The sequence below is a fragment of the Enhydra lutris genome, unplaced genomic scaffold (genome assembly GCF_002288905.1).
Source record: "Enhydra lutris kenyoni isolate GAN:26980312 unplaced genomic scaffold, ASM228890v2 scaffoldscaffold9, whole genome shotgun sequence".
Lineage (NCBI taxonomy): Eukaryota > Metazoa > Chordata > Mammalia > Carnivora > Mustelidae > Enhydra > Enhydra lutris.
Window position 1 is genome coordinate 36,300,787 of NW_019154093.1, and position 16,398 is coordinate 36,317,184.

Genomic DNA, 16,398 nt, shown 5'->3' on the forward strand with positions numbered 1-16,398 from the left:
CGGTATATTGACAGTCATATCTTGAAACTTAGCAAGCTTTTTATAAATACAGTAGTTGTTTTCCCTCCTTAGAACTAAAAAGTGAATGCAGATCTCAGATAATGTTTAGGCAGTCCATAGGATCTTGAAAGATCTTAGAGTGAACATTTAGAGTAAGTAAAATTCCACTGAAACCAATAAGTATTTATTAAGCATCAACCCTGTGCCTGGAAATGTCCTATGCAAGGCTCCTTGGAATGTAGTTCTTGGGCCCCACCTTTTGAGATTTTGAGTACAGCCTATTGATTAGCAAATAAATACTATTTATTAAGAATTCAAATTGGGCAGTATGTCAAGATGATCTGAAAGAGAATAAAATGTGACCCTTCTCTTGAATGTGCTTTACTTTCTGGAGAAGAAAGCAAGGTATTTAGCACTATTATTCCCATTTTATAGATAAAGATATTAAATAAACTATTAAAGTTTGCAAAGGCAGTATGTAGAAAAATATGAATTCTGATCCAGATCACCTGACTCTGAAACCCTCTCTGCTACTTGAAGGAAAATCTGATATAACTCAAAACCAGTGATCTCAATAGGAACCAGCATCTGTTTAGCACTCCCAAGTCCCAGATACTGCACTTGACCCTTGACATGCTTTCTTCCTTTATCCTCACAGTAAACATGTGAAGTTGATACTCCCATTAGCCCCTTTCTACCAATGGGACACCGGGATTAGTTCAGAATTGGCAAAGCCAGTATTGAAACCTATGTCTATCTCCAAATCCTAACACTTAACCACTCACTAGAGGAGAAATTGCCTCAGGCTTCCTGTCACCTTGCACACATGGAGAAGCAGCTCCCTCACAGTCTATGCACTGAAACGTGTGTAACTAACATCTTATCTCATTCACAGTTCAGAATATCATTCCAGGGCGCCTGGGTGGCTCAGGTGTTGGATGTCTGCCTTTGGCTTGGGTCATGATCCCAGGGTCTTGGGATTGAGTCCCACATTGGGCTCCCTGCTTGGCAGGAAGCCTGCTTCTCCCTCTCCAACTCCCCCTGCTTGTGTTCCCTCTCTTACTGTGTCTCTCTCTGTCAAGTAAATAAATAAAAATCTTTACAAAAAATATCATTCCTTCAGATAACCGATGAAAGGTATTTATAGCTATTATGCAGGAGATTTAAGTTATGAAGTAGACAAAGCATTCAACACAAAGCCAGTATTTTGTTTTTTTTGTTTTTTCTATAGATGATCAAAATCTGGATTGTTAGAGAAGCAGTGATTATTTCTTATACATGCTTTGGTTATATGTATATGTTCTTTATTCTAGGAGATAGGAATTTTCGGTGATGATTTATAGCAATAGGATAGATTCATCTATGCAATTTCATCTGTATTCTTTTCTGTCAAAAAACAACTAGTAGGTAATAGTTCTAACCATAATGAAAAAGAAACTAGGCTGAATCTGGCCTGATACTGTACAAATAATGATTCATTTGTTGAAGAATCAACAATGACTCTCCATATCCTAGCAGATAAAACCCCAAATCCTCACCCAAGTCCCTCTGAATTTGTCCAGACATATCCATTACTTTTCTCTGTCATGAACCCTGTTTATGCTTCTTAATATCTTCGAGAGGATACTGATACTGGATTTTTGCTTATAAAAATGCCAATTAAAAATTCAGTTTCTCACACACTAGCTACACTCAAAGTTGTTTTGCCAACAATAACATATGAAATGACTGACCGTCAAAATTTCAAACCAATAAAGGATAATCTTTCCTCAATACAAATTGTCATGTGTTCCTGGAAAATTCTGTGTATATTGAAATTAGTAAAAAATATACTACTAGGTTTTTTTTTGTGTGTGTGTGAAATTGAGTTATGTTCCAGGCTCTCATAGTTATAAATAAGTTTTTCACTTACCTAGATGTCAGCTTATTTGGTTATGAATAGTACAAAGTTATTCTTCTTTGATCAAACTGTCCCCTAAATTACAGAAAAACTGGATTGGTTTACATGTCATCAGTGTGTTCCCTTTTCCATCTTCATGATGGCCCAATATATGTCACATATTTCCAAAACCCCTGGCGGTTGTTTCATCCCTTTGGAGACCTCCTGCTCTAGAGTATTTTGGGTTCTGATATCATGAGTGTTTAGATAATGCCTGTTTGGTTCTATTGAAAACTCTAATAGTTCTGGGATGGTTCTACCATGAAAGCTATAGCTGTAACCACAATGAGAAAGGGCTAATATCATACTGACGTTTGCTTCTTAGGATGTTTAGGCTTTAACCTTTTATTTTCTTAGATGCTACTAATAGTACTCTAACAGAACATGCTTAGTAACTGAAGATTCCTTTAAGCATTGTAAATATACAGAAATATGGATTATTAGCAATTCTCATGACAAGAGAATAGCAAATGGAGACCGAGTCTATGTTTAGAGAATGATGCGGATAACCTTGTAAGTTTCTTGCACATTTGGCCTTTGGAAATTGTCAAGTGGATATTTAAGGTCAAGAAACTTATATTTAAAATTTTATGTGTGGTTTTTCTTCATAGATATGAATAGCAATTTGGTCTTTATTCACTTTTCATTTATGCGCTCATCCAATGACAAATATTTAAGTCCTTATTAAGTACCATGCACTGTGCTAGCTCCAGACCCACAAAGATAAGTAAAACATGGCTCCTATTCTCAAGAAGTTTATAATGTAGTGGAGAAGACAGACAGAGAAACAATTAATTATAAAACAGTAGGTAAGTGCTTTAACAAAAAGGTGTGTGGGCATATGGGGACAAAGAAAAGACTTATCTACTAAGAGGATATGTGTGTGTGTGTGTGTGTGTGTGTGTGTGTGTGTGTGTGTGTGTTGTGGATGGCTTGTTGGGTAAGTCACAAACGACTTCTCTGAGAAGGTGATGTTTATGCTGAATTTTAAATGAAGAGTAGAAGTAACAAGTAAAATGCAGAGGAATGCGTGGGGTTGGGCTTCTCAGGCAAGGGAGAAACAGAGTGCTCGAAAGCAAAGAGATAAGAAAAAACATGATCAGTAAGGGAAACTATATTGGGGCACCTGGGTGACTCAGTTGGTTGGGCATCTGCGTTCGGCTCAGGTCATGATCTTGGTGTCCTGGGGTCGAGCCCTTCACTGGGCTCCCTGCTCAGCAGAGAGACTGCTTTTCCCTCTGCTTTTCCCCTTCCTTATGCTCTCTCTCTCAAATAAATAAAATCTTTAAAAAATAAGGGAAACTCTAAGAATTATGTCACTGAAAGTTAAATTTTGAGATGAGACTATGGAGGTAGGCTGTGAGTGAGATTATGAATGCTTGAAATTCTTGTATTTGATCCTGAATGCAGTGAGGAACCATTAAAAGAGTTTGAGGTGTGGAATGACATGGGTAGACCTAACATTTCATTGTGTTGTGAGAGCAAAAGACCACTTGGAAAGTTGGTCAAGACTAGTGTGAAGTTAAATTGTTTTAATTTACTGCAAAGTAAATGTGGACAACAATTCTGTATCAGAAGTTTAAGTGAAAAGTTTATCCACTTGTACATTGGTCTTGTGCTTTCTGGAACGTAACCTAAGTAAAAAATTAGTTATTCATGAAAATGTTCTCCAGCCCATAAATTTCAATCTTTCTGCTTCCTATCATAATTTTTTTTAGATCTAAAGCTTAAGATAATTTTTGGTAAATAGGCAAAAGGGCACATTATTATAACTGTAACATTCTTTTAAAAAATTAAATCCTTGTGGTGGTTTATAAATAATTTTGGCATAACCAAAGCAAAAATGGCTTTATTTTTACACAATAGTACTTAGTCTTCTTAGAATCAAAGTAATCATATACTTAAAAGAATCTTGAGTTTGTATTTTAATTACTTTTATTTGAAAATAATATTTGATATTAAATATTGAAAATAATATTGATCTTGATATTGAAAATATTGAAAGTGATATTGAAAATATTTTATCTTATTTGTCAGATGGGCTAATTTACATTTGTTGTTTATATCTTTGAAAATGTCAATTTGACATTTGATGAGCACCAAAAAGAAAAAGTAGAATAAGTAATGATTGGTTAATGCTTTGTCAATTTTCAATATTGGATGTAATAATTTTAATTAGTTTAAATGCATTCTCTTTGAGAATAAGATGAAGCTACAAAATTACCTACCACTGTATTTGAGAAACCATCCCTGATTTAACTCTACCGAATCTCAGTTCCATTATTGAAATATCTAAAAAGTTTTTTGTTAGTATTCATGTTACTTTTTGGGAAAAAATTTTTTATATATGTATGTACCCATTATATATAGATGAATATGCTTGTCTATGTAAGCATATACTCACATAGAAGTGTAAATAATACATCATGAATATAAAAATAACCCTGGGTGCCCTGGAACCCAGGACTTTGGTGATGATCTGGCACTGGGGACAGGCCTAGAGCCTGGGACCATGAATGTCAGCACCTGCAGACCATGAATGTCTACAGGTGCTGGCCTGGCTTCTGGGACTGTGGGGGAGTGAGTTTCAATATTGTATCCATTCTTTTTCCGTCTTTTCCTTTTTCTTTTTCTTTCTTTTTTTTTTTTTTAAGTAGGCTCCATGCCTTGCATGGAGCCCAATGCAGAACTTGAACTCACAACACTGAGACTAAGACCTGAGCTGAGATCAAGAGTTGGATGCTTAATTGATTGAGCCGCCCTGGCACCCCTCTTTTTCCATCTCATTGCTCCTCCTAGCCTAGCCTTTTGCTTAATCTGCAGGGTGCAAAGTGTCTTCATGCCATGCCCTCACTGGAGATAGTAGGAAAGAAAAAAAGAGGTAGAAGAAGATAAATCACTTACTTTTTGTTAGGGGCAAGACCTAATCTCATACTCTGCTCATGTCCCATTGTTCAGAAGTTAACAAAGCTGGAAGGGAAGCTGAGAATTGTCGTCATTACCTTGGGCAGCCATTAACTTCTAACATTTAGAGGTTCTGTGACTTTGGTGGAGATCCAGAGATACACGGCGATTCATTAGTTTTTTTTTTTTTTTTTTTTTTCTATCTTTATTGTGCTCTCTAGTTTTCCTTTGAATTTTTCTTGCCTTTTAGCAGGGTTTTAAATATTTTTGTAAAAATCTCACATATTTCTTATTAATTGTGTTTTACTCCATGGTACCTTTTGTGGTGAGTCTCATTTCTTGGTAAAGTTTTGTTACAGTTTTCAGCCTTTTTTTCTTCCATCAATGTCACGCTAATCTCCTCTTAGTATTCATTGTTATGGATTGAATTGTATCCTCTCAAATGATATTTTGAAATCCTAACCCCTATACCTCTGAATGTGACCTTATTTGGAAAAAAGGGTCTTTATAAGGTAACCACATTAAAGTTGTTAGAGGGGGTCCTAATTCAATATGACGGCTCTCCTTAATAAAAAGGGGACATTTGGGCACAGAAAAAGACATGCATGGAGGGAAGCTAATATGAAGATTCACAGGGAGAATGCCTTCTGAAGACTGAGGATCCCAGTTATGCCATCAGGAGCCGAGAAGCACCTGGGACCACCAGAAGCTAGGAGGATACAAGGAAGAATTAATTCCCTTCGTAGGTTAGAGGGAAACTGGTCCTAGTGATACCTTGATTTCAGACTTCTGGCCTCTAGAACTATGAGATGATACATTTCTATTATTTTGAGCTACCCAGTTTGGGGTACTTTGTTATAGCAGTCCTGGTTGAGCTGGATTAATTATTGCATCGGATTTTCCTGGATTAACAATTTTCAGGGGATTTATTTTTGTGTACTTGAGGAGAGTTGGCAGAGGACCAATTGTAGCACACCAGCTTCGTGCCTTAATGATGCTCTTCTTTGTTGTTCCTCCAGAGACAGGTAGTTTCCACAAATGTGGCTTGACAGTGCATGTAGCCCTACTTTTTAGCTGATTTTTACCAAATAAATCTAGGAAAGCTTAGGTCGCCAGCCCTTCTTACCTTAGTTTTTGCACTGATTTTTGCAAGCATTGTGCGTACCATAAAAGCCATGCCAATGGATATGTGATATATTGGATACCAAAACCTCTTTTTACTCTTTTTCCTTCATTTTTTCCCCTTATGCCCCATCCCAACTGCTTTTATTAACCCTGTGATTGTTTTGGCTTCTGGAAATATATACTTTCCTTAAAAATGGAGTATACAGGGTTTTGTTGTTGTTGTGTTTTCCTGTTGCTTTTCTATGATTTATAGAAAGGGTAATGCAGGGACGCCTGGGTGGCTCAGTCGTTAAGTGTCTGCCTTCAGCTCAGTTCATGATCCCAGGGTCCTGGGATCGGGCCCACATTGGACTTCCTGTTCTGCAGGAAGCCTGCTTGTCTTTCTCCCACTCCCCCTACTTGTGTTCCCTCTCTTGCTTTGTCTCTGTCAAATAAATAAATAAAATCTTAAAAAAAATAAAAAGGGGAATGCAGATTTGCACAGCCTTGTTCATGCGTGAAGACTCAGTGTGTACTTTCAAAGCTGTTGACAGCGGTAAGAACAGAAATAGAAATTGCATAAGACTAAGAGGCAATGTTGTGTTTTTCTTTTACCAGACATCAGACTGGAATCCTGGCAAATAATGCTGGCATCTCTTAAAGGAAAAAACTTTGTCAATTCATGTAGTCACAAAAATATCCTGATTATGTTTCTTCCAAACACACCCCACAGCATCAACATGTAGGAAGTCTCTCACAGGTATGTCGCCTTGGACTTCTAAAATGCTGTCAAAAAAGGTTTAGGTCTTGTCAGTTAGTGGGGTTTCTGTGTTTTCTATTTAAAACTTCAGCAAAATAAGTGTTTCTGATACTTTTTGACTTGAAACCCATAGAACCTTTTTGCACTCTTTCCTTTAACAAATATTTACTGAGTGGCTTCCATATACCTAGTTTTGTGGCTAGAGTAGGAGAGAAACAATGAACAGAGGGGACATTTCCATTCCTGCATGAAGCTCAATTTAATTTCTTTGAGAAGGAGTTAAAGAAAAAAATCCCTGATACATTTGTTATCAAAAGCATAGGTAATATTTATATTTTACATCTTTTTTTATTACCTCCATCAATAAGATAGTGTCTAAGTCACCTTGTTACTTAGTCTCTGGAACAGTTAGATACGTTCTTAAGTAAAAAAGAAAGCATGATAACACTCTCATATTTAAGTTTTCATTTTTTTTTTCTTTGAAGGCTATTTCTTCATGCTTCAGGAAGATTAAGATCACAAGATCTGGAACTGAATAGATTCAGATTCAAACCCTAGCTGTTCGTGTAAGTAGGAAGTTACTTAGGCTTTCTGAGATTCAAATTCCTCTGCTGGGAAATAAAAATAATAATACCAATCTTTCTAGCTTATTAGGAAGATGAAGCATGCAAAACCATGTAAATCCCTCAGCATGGCACATAGGAAGAACAGATTTATTATTGGTATAGTTACCTATGGCACTGTGCATTAACGTTAAGTGTATATTACAACTCCAGGTATGGTCCCTAAGTGACCTCCTTTGTATGATCCTCTCTTGTACAGAGATTTTAAAAAATCATCTCCTCTAACCCATACTCTTTTTTTAAATTAAATTAAATTAAAATTTTTTTCGGTGTTCCAAAATTCATTGTTTATGCACCACACCCAGTGTTCCATGCAATGCGTGCCCTCCTTAATACCCACCACCAGGCTCACCCAACCCCCCACCCCACTCCCCTTCAAAACCCTCAGTTTGATTCTCAGAGTCCACGTTCTCTCATGCTTTGTCTCCCCCTGCCTCGATTTCCCCCAACTCATTTCTTCTCTCCATTTCCCAATGTCCTCCATGTTATTCCTTATGCTCCACAAGTAAGTGAAACCATATGATAATTGACTCTCTGCTTGACTTATTTCACTCAGCATAATCTCTTCCAGTCCCATCCATATTGATATAAAAGTTGGGTATTCTTCCTTTCTGATGGAGGCATAATACTCCATTGTATATATGGACCACATCTTCTTTATCCATTCGTCCACTGAAGGGCATCTTGGCTCTTTCCACAGTTTGGTGACTATGGCCATTGTTGCTATGAACACTGGGGTACAGATGGCCCTTCTTTTCACTACATCTGTATCTTTGGGGTAAATACCCAGTAGTGTAATTGCAGAGTCATAGGGTAGCTCTATTTTTAATTTCTTAAGGAATCTCCACACTGTTTTCCAAGTGGCTGCACCAACTTGCTTTCCCACCAACAATGTAAGAGGGTTCCCCTTTCTCCACATTCTCTCCAACACTTGTTGTTTACTGTCTTGTTGATTTTGGCCATTCTAACTGATTTAAGGTGGTATCTCAATGTGGTTTTGATTTGAATATCCCTGATGACTAATGATGGTGAACATTTATTCATGTGTCTGTTAGCCATTTGTATGTCTTCTTTGGAGAAGTGTCTTCTAACCCATACTCTTATATACTGCGTTATTTTTGTTTCTGTGTTGACGATGGTGATTTATTTTTTCATTAAATGTGTTTTTTGTTTTGTTTTGCTTTTCTCTATTTATTTTGTCTTTGACCCAGCGATACCCACAAAGATTTCTTAGAAGGGTAGGCCTTACAGTGTAATAGTATAACTCTTTTTTAAAATCGATCCTCCTTATAGGCAGAAGAACTTTCTGGAGGCTAAGAGCCCAGCCTTTTATATGGCCGCAGTTACCTCTGCAGTTATACCCAAGTTAACTCAGTCATTGGTGTTTGTTTTGGCAGCAAAAGCTACACCGTGGTAATGGATGTGATATATTTTGAATATTGGATCACACAAGATGAGTTTTATTGTTTTCCCAAACACTGAACAGTACAGAAGAATTCCAAATAGTGTCTTGGTTCCATGAGTAGTCCAAGGAAGATAGAAATATTTATTTCAACTTCTCTTCTGGTAGCAGGCTATGGTCCTGCCTCAGAACTACTTCTGCAATCAAAGGTAACCGTATAGATACAGTTTTAATAACATCATTGTCAGGAAAGATGTGGGTGATGTCAAAGAAACAAGGCTACTGAGACTCCTGCACTCCATTATAATTCTGGCTTTTTAAGTCAATGGGTGGATTTAAGGGAAGTCATTACATTTTCCCATTTCTTTCATCATCTCAAATGTCAACAAATGTCGGTTTAATCACAGTGCGATTAAAGTCATGGACTATGGAACCAGACTGCTTTGTACAAATCTTGTTTTTTTGCCACTTAACAGCTGTTGTACAAGTTCATTAACCTCTCACTGTCGTGGTTCGTTATTTGTAATGAAGTGGTATCTACTTCATTTAGTCATTGATATCTAATCATTAGGATCTAATCATTGGGACTGAATGAGTTAATGCATGGAAAAAATGCATAGAACATAGAAAGCACATACATAGAAAGTGAGTGAGTGATTAAGTGAGTAAGTAAGTAAGATGACTCCCATGTCAGCTTGCCTTTTGGTAAGGGTAAAAAAAGTGTCCAGTAAAACCATCATTGCGACCATCATCAGCAAGGCTCAAGAGAGTGTCAGTGTCATCAAGCTAAGTTGCTTTTCTACAGGACTCCTCATCTCCATCAGTAGCATCGCGGTGTGAGGCCCTTAATTGTTCTTGTTTCCCCCTCCCTAAACACTAATACCCTTTCAATCACTTTGTGCTTTTGGTGCATCAGAAGTAATGTTATGATAGAGGCACCTGGGTGGCTCAGTCAGTTAAGCATCTACCTTTGGCCCAGGTCATGATCTCGGGGTCCTGGGATGGAGCCCCACATCAGGTTCCCTGCTCTGTGGGGGGCCTGCTTCTCCCTCTCCCTCTTCCTGCTGCTCTCTCTGCTTGTGCTCTCTCTCTGTCACTGCCAAATAAATAAATGGAAATCTTAAAAAAAAGTTTATTTAAAGAAAAAGAAATAATGTTGTGATATCCTTTATCACTGTTCATGGATTCCCAGATCTCTTATATTATAGACTCTAATTCTAGGGTTCTAGGCATTGCCTTTTCTGTCCTCATCTCCCTGAGGCCCATCTCTGAAACCCTAGAATTCTGTGTGTCATCAATTAGATCCTCTTTATCTTCAATTTCATTTGTGAACTTTCTCTTTTCCTTTTGCTATAACCAAAACATGGCTCAAAAAACCCAAACACCGGTGGCGCCTGGGTGGCTCAGCGGGTTAAAGCCTCTGCCTTCGCTCAGGTCATGATCCCAGGGACCTGGGATCGAGCCCCACATCGGGCTCTCTGCTCAGCGGGGAGCCTGCTTCCTCCTCTCTCTGCCTGCCTCTCTGCCTACTTGTGATCTCTGTCAAATAAATAAATAAAATCTTTAAAAAAAAAAAAAAAACCCAAACACCAAACCAACCAAAAAAAAAAAAAAAACCAAAACCACATGGCTCTACCCTGATAATAATGCATCTCTGCAGCCTTTTCAAGTGGTGAATGCTTCCTTTTCCAAACCCCTCATCCATGGGGCCTGGAATTTTCAGGCCATCCTCTCTTTCTCTTCCAATAAAGAAAGAGCCTGTTTGGAATTCCTTGTTATCAGATTTTACCATCATTATCCCTCCTAATGTAATGTTTTATGACTTCCCAGATTGTTAATCTTTAGTCCTTCAACATTGTATCTGTTAGCTCACTCTTTTCCCATCCAACAACACTCTTGCCATAATTTGGGGAAAATTCAACATTTATTTAGAGAATTGTACATTTGCTTTGGTATTGTAGATTGCTTAACCTCCTTCACTCTTACTTGGCCATTCATTCTGATGTCCTGTCCCTTACTGCAAACTCTCCATAATCTCAATTGTACGTATTCTACTTTGTACCCACTATCTTCTGTTTTTCCCTACCAAAATAAGTTGACCTTACATGACCACTGACCTTCTCTCTATAATCTTCCTTCTTCCTGTCTTACTCTGCTTAAACTCTATGACTATTCATTACAGTAGCTTTTTTTTGTATAGATACTAAACTCCCTAAACTTATCCATTGTATATGTACCCTTTATCTCATTTTTTTCATATCTATTCAAGGACACTTACCCAGAAGGTTTCCTTTGTTTTATTAAATCATCATGTTTCCTTCTTCTACCAGATCATTCTTATCAGTATTTAAAGGTGTTATAATTTCTCTAACTAAAAAAAAAAAAAAAAAAAAAAAAAAAAGCACTTTTTGGATTCCAGTCTCTCCAGCCACTCCCCCTATTATCTTACCCCCTTCTTCCCTTTACAGAGAAACTTACTAAAAATATGTTCTATGCTTTATATTTTCAATTTCTCCCTCTTTCTTTCTTGTACCTATTCCAATCAAGTATCTTTTCCCAGCACAATGCAGAAACTGCTCTTAACAAGTCAACCAGTGACTTCCATATTACTTAGATGAATACATGAGGCCAATTCTCAATTCTTTTCTAACTTGACCTATTGCAGCATGTGACAACATTGACTTTTCACTTACTTCTAAAACACCTTGCTTCCATAACACCCATGTTGTTTATTTTTTTCTCCTAGATTTCTGTCTACTCATTTTCTAAATTTCTTCTCATCCCTCTGATTTCTAAATGTTGGAATGTCCCAGAGCTCCATCTTTGAACCTCTTTCTTCCCCTATCTGTATCCCTTCCCCAGATGATCTCATTTAATTTAATGGCTTTAAAAACCATTTATGAAGTTATGACTCCCAAATGTATATCTGCAGCCCTGAGCAATCCTCAATGCCAGAAATTTATAACCAGTAAATTATTTGATATGTCGTGTGGATCTCCACAGACATTTCAAACTCAACATGTCAAAAACTGTTCTTGATATTTGTCACTAAAACAGCTTCCCATAATGATATTTCCATTAATGATAATTCTATCCTTCCAAGTGCTCAGGGCAAAGATTTTGGTGTTGTCTTGGATTCTTCACTTTCTCCCTGGAGTGCAGTCTGTCAGAAAGTTGTGTTGGCTCTATCTTCACAATACGTCCAGTTTCCACCATTTCTATTACCTTTACCACCACTTCTTTTGTCCAAACCTTCATTCCCTCTCCCTTGGAGTACTGCAGTAGCTTCTTAACAGCCCCCTTATTTCTGACTCTGTTCTGTTATAGTTAAGTCTCAGAAGAGCTACCTAAGAGATGCTATGAAAAATGTAAACCAGGTCACCTTACACTTCTGTTTACAACTCTTCAATTACTTGTAATCCAAAAGTCCACACAATTTCACCAAATTCTTCCCAGTTCCCAAGACCTTTCTGCCAAGACCTTGATACCTTTATCTATTTTATTTTATTTTATATTATTTTTTCTTATTATTTTTTACCTTGGAAATAGAGAGAGAGAGAGAGAGAGAGAGAGAGAGAGCAGGGGAAGGGGCAGAGGGAGAGGATCCCAAGCAGACTCCCCGTTGAGCATGGATCCTGACATGGGGCTTGATCCCACACCCTGAGATCATGACCTGAGCCAAAACCAAGAGTCTGAGGCTTAACTGACTGTGCCACTCGGTTGTCCTGCTATCAGACACGTGTTTTTACAAATATTTTCTCCCATTCTGTGGATTGCCTTTTTACTTTCTTGATGGTATCCTTGGGGCACAAATGTAAGAAATATTTATGAAGTCCAATCTATATCTTTTTCAGTTGTTGTTTATGCTTTTGGTATTACATCTAAGAAACCTTGTCTAAACCAAGGTTATAGACATTTACCCATATGGTTTCTCCTAGGAGTTTTGAAGTTTGAGCACTTACATTTAGTTCTGTGATCAATTTTGAGTTAATTTTTTTAGAGATTTATTTTAGAGAGAGAGCATAAGTATGAGCAGGGGGAGGGGCCGAGGAAACAAGAAAGAGAAGCAGACTCCCCGCTGAGCGGGAGCCCAAGGCAAGACTGGATCCCAGCATCCTGAGATGAGATCATGACCTGAGCCAAAATTGAGTCCAATGTTTAACTGAGCCACTGAGGAGCCCCTTGAGTTAATTTTTGTATATGATGTGAGGTAAGGGTCCAGTTTGATTCTTTTGTATGTGGCTATCCAATTTCACAGCACCATTTGTTGAAAAGACTTTTTTTCTCATTGAATTCTCTTGGTACCTTTATCTAAAATCATTTGACCAAATGTAAGGGTTGTTTTCTGAACTCTCTATTTGATATGTTAATTTGATATGTATGTCTATCCTTATGTTAGCACCACACTGTCTTGATTAGTGTAGTTCTGTAGTGGCTTTTGAAATGGAAACATATGAGTCCTTCAACTTTGCTCTTTCTTTTCAAGATTCTTTTCACTATTCTTGGTCTTTTTCGTATGAATTTTAGGATCATTTTGTTAATTTCTGCTCAAAGGCAGCTCAGGTTTTAATATAAATTGCATTGAATCTGTAAGGCAATTTGGATTATATTGTCATTTTAACAATATTAAGTCTTCAAATCCAAGAACATGGGATGTTTTTCCGTTTACTTTTTTTCAACTGTATTTTGTAGTTTCTGTGTAAAAATCTTGAAACTCTTATATTAAGTTTATTTCTAAGTACTTTATTCTTTTTGACACTTTTGTAAATGGATTGTTGTCTTTATTTTGGATAGCAAACAGAAATATAACTAATTTTTATATAGTGATCTTGTATCCTGCAACTTTATGGAACTGTTTATTAGTTCAAATACTTTTTTATTTGAATTCTAATAGTTTTTGATGCAAAACCATGTCATCTGTGAATAAAAATAGTTTTATTCCTCCTTTTACATTTTATTTCTTTTCCTTGTCTAATTGCTATGGCTAAAACCTCCAGTACAATGGTGAACAGTAGTGGACAGAGCAGGCATCTTTCTTTTGTTCCTGATCTTGGTGGGTAATATTCAATATTTCATAATAAATTGTGATGTGAACTGTGGGTTTTTCAGAGATGCTCTTTATTTGGATGAACAAATTCTTTTTTATTTGTACTGTTTTTTCTCCCCCCGCCATGAATAGTTGTTAAATGCTTTCAAATGCTTTGTCTGCATCTGCTGAGATGATCATGTGGTTTGTCCTTTATTAATATGGTGCATTATATTTATTTATTATTTATTTATTTTTGGAGAAAGACAGTGTGTGTGCATGTATGAGTGGTCAGGGGAGAGGCAGGGGCAGAGGGAAGGAGAGGCTCTTAAACAGGCTCCACACCCAGCGTGGAGCCCAATGTGGGGCTTGATCTCACAACCCTGAGTTCATGACCTGAACCAAAATCAAGAGTCAGATGCTTAACTGACTGAGCCACCCAGGCCAGCCACCCACATTTATTGATTTTTGGATGTTAAACCAACCTTGAATTTTTAGAATAAGTCCCACTTGATACGGTACTTTTTTATGAATTGTTGAATTTGGGTTGCTAATATTTTACTGATTTTTTTTTCATGTAAATTCATAAGTGATATTGGTCTGTGTAGTTTTCTTGTGATGTTTTTGTCTGGAAATGCTATCAATATCAAATTGCTATCAATAATCAATATTGGCCTCTGAATGAGTTGGGAAATATTTCCTGTATGTCTACATTTTGGATATCATCCAAAAGAAGGTAGTAATGTAATGTTGAAATTGTGAACTACCTCCAGGTAGTAGTTCACTGTGTCCAACAGATCCAGATAGTATTTGGAATTAGATCACCATTCTGTTTGGAAACTTGGACAAGATATTTAACATTATTGAGCTTCACTTTCCTCACCTGCAACAAATGTGTAGATTATCAAATCTACACATAAGATTTTACTGGGGCACCTTGGTGGCTCAGCTGGTTAAGCGACTACCTTCAGTTCAGGTCATGATCCTGGGGTCTCGGGATCGAGTCCCACATCGGACTCCCTGCTCAGCAGGGAGTCTGCTTCTCCCTCTGATGCTCTCCCCTCTCATGCTCTCTCTCTCACTCTCTCTCTCTCAAGTAAATAAATAAAATCTTTAAAAAAAAAGATTTTACTGGGAATGATTAATAGAATCTCTGACATAATAAATACTTGGTATATGGTCAGTATATTTAAGGAACATTTTGTTTACTAATCAATAGTAAGAGTTACTGACCAGTCAAAGATTTTATTGCACCCAGACTTGATGACCAAGTAGTATGATAGTGGTTGTATTTGAAATAAAATTTTCACTTAGTAGGAATATTTCAGAAGTTATCAGAAACCAAATTTTCAAGGAGCACTGTTAGGTTTAGATTTTAGTTCAAGTTTTGCTTCTCATTAAAAGAAGTAACCTGGCCTCCCTTTCCTCATCTTTAAAATGGTGCAGGTAGTACCATGATGGGTATAGCTTTATGAATGACTTTCACTTTTCTTTAACAGTAAAAGGCAGTCTAAGAGTGCAAGTTTCCTTTCTTCCTGTCTTTCAGAGATTGTTTTCCCACTGATGTTGGATTTTACCGGATTTGGTGTTCCTTTGGGATGGTCTTCAGAGATTCTATAAAGACATATTTTCTCTATAATCCCTAATCATTGATACTCTTCCTGTCAAGTTTATGGAAGAAAGCACTCCATTTTGTTCTTTAGCCAGACTGTGGGTTGATGGAATTCTTGGAAAGTAGGCTGCCTTTTTGTCTTTTGGTATTTTCTGGTTTAGAATACAGCACAGGGACTTTGTCTAGATTATCTGCCATAAGACAAAAAATTGTCAGTTTTTAATAAGCCTTTGATGATATTTTCCAAAGTTGATTGACATGGCTATGACAAATATAATAAAAATGGAAAAAATAAAATTCTCAAACAACTTGTTTTAAAAATAACTACTTATCAACAGGTTTATTTGTCTTAATTCAGTTGAATTTTTTTCCTTAAAACAGATTTATTTGTTTATACATGGGATGTGGTTCTCTAGATCCTCTAAATGAGTAGCTCTGGTTCTTAGAAAGCAAGTTCCTTAATTTCTTCAATCTGCATTTCCAAATTAGTCCTTCTTTCCTGACTTAAGCTTCCCTTATTTTAATTAAAAAATTTAAAGCCCATCTTCCATTTTTTGGTCTTAAAAGGCAGCTCCTAAGCCTTTTTGGCATAATATTAGCAATGATTATATAGAGAATTCCAATTTTGGTGAAATGGTATTGGCAGGATGTTGCTTTAGTTAGATCTACCTCTCTTCTGTCTTCACAAACACTGTGGCAATCTCCGCAGAGCACAGTGCTCACAGTGAGATCCTGCACAAGGAAGAGAGGTGGGCACACTGAAGTGCAAGACTTTCTTCATGGAAAATGAATAGGAAGGAATAAGGCAAGGAGTGATTGGCAAATGTAGGAAAGGGCAGCGTTAGGAATTCTCTTAAATAGGGAAATTTTATCACGCACAAAACTTAGTAATTATTCAGTAACTTATTTCCTGCATTTTTAAAAGAAATGGGTAAATAGCCTTCTCTGTGGAATTATGTTCATGTGCCGTGTGTAGAGACAAAAACTAACAGGTTGATGTTTATCTGCGCTCACACATTCCATGTTAC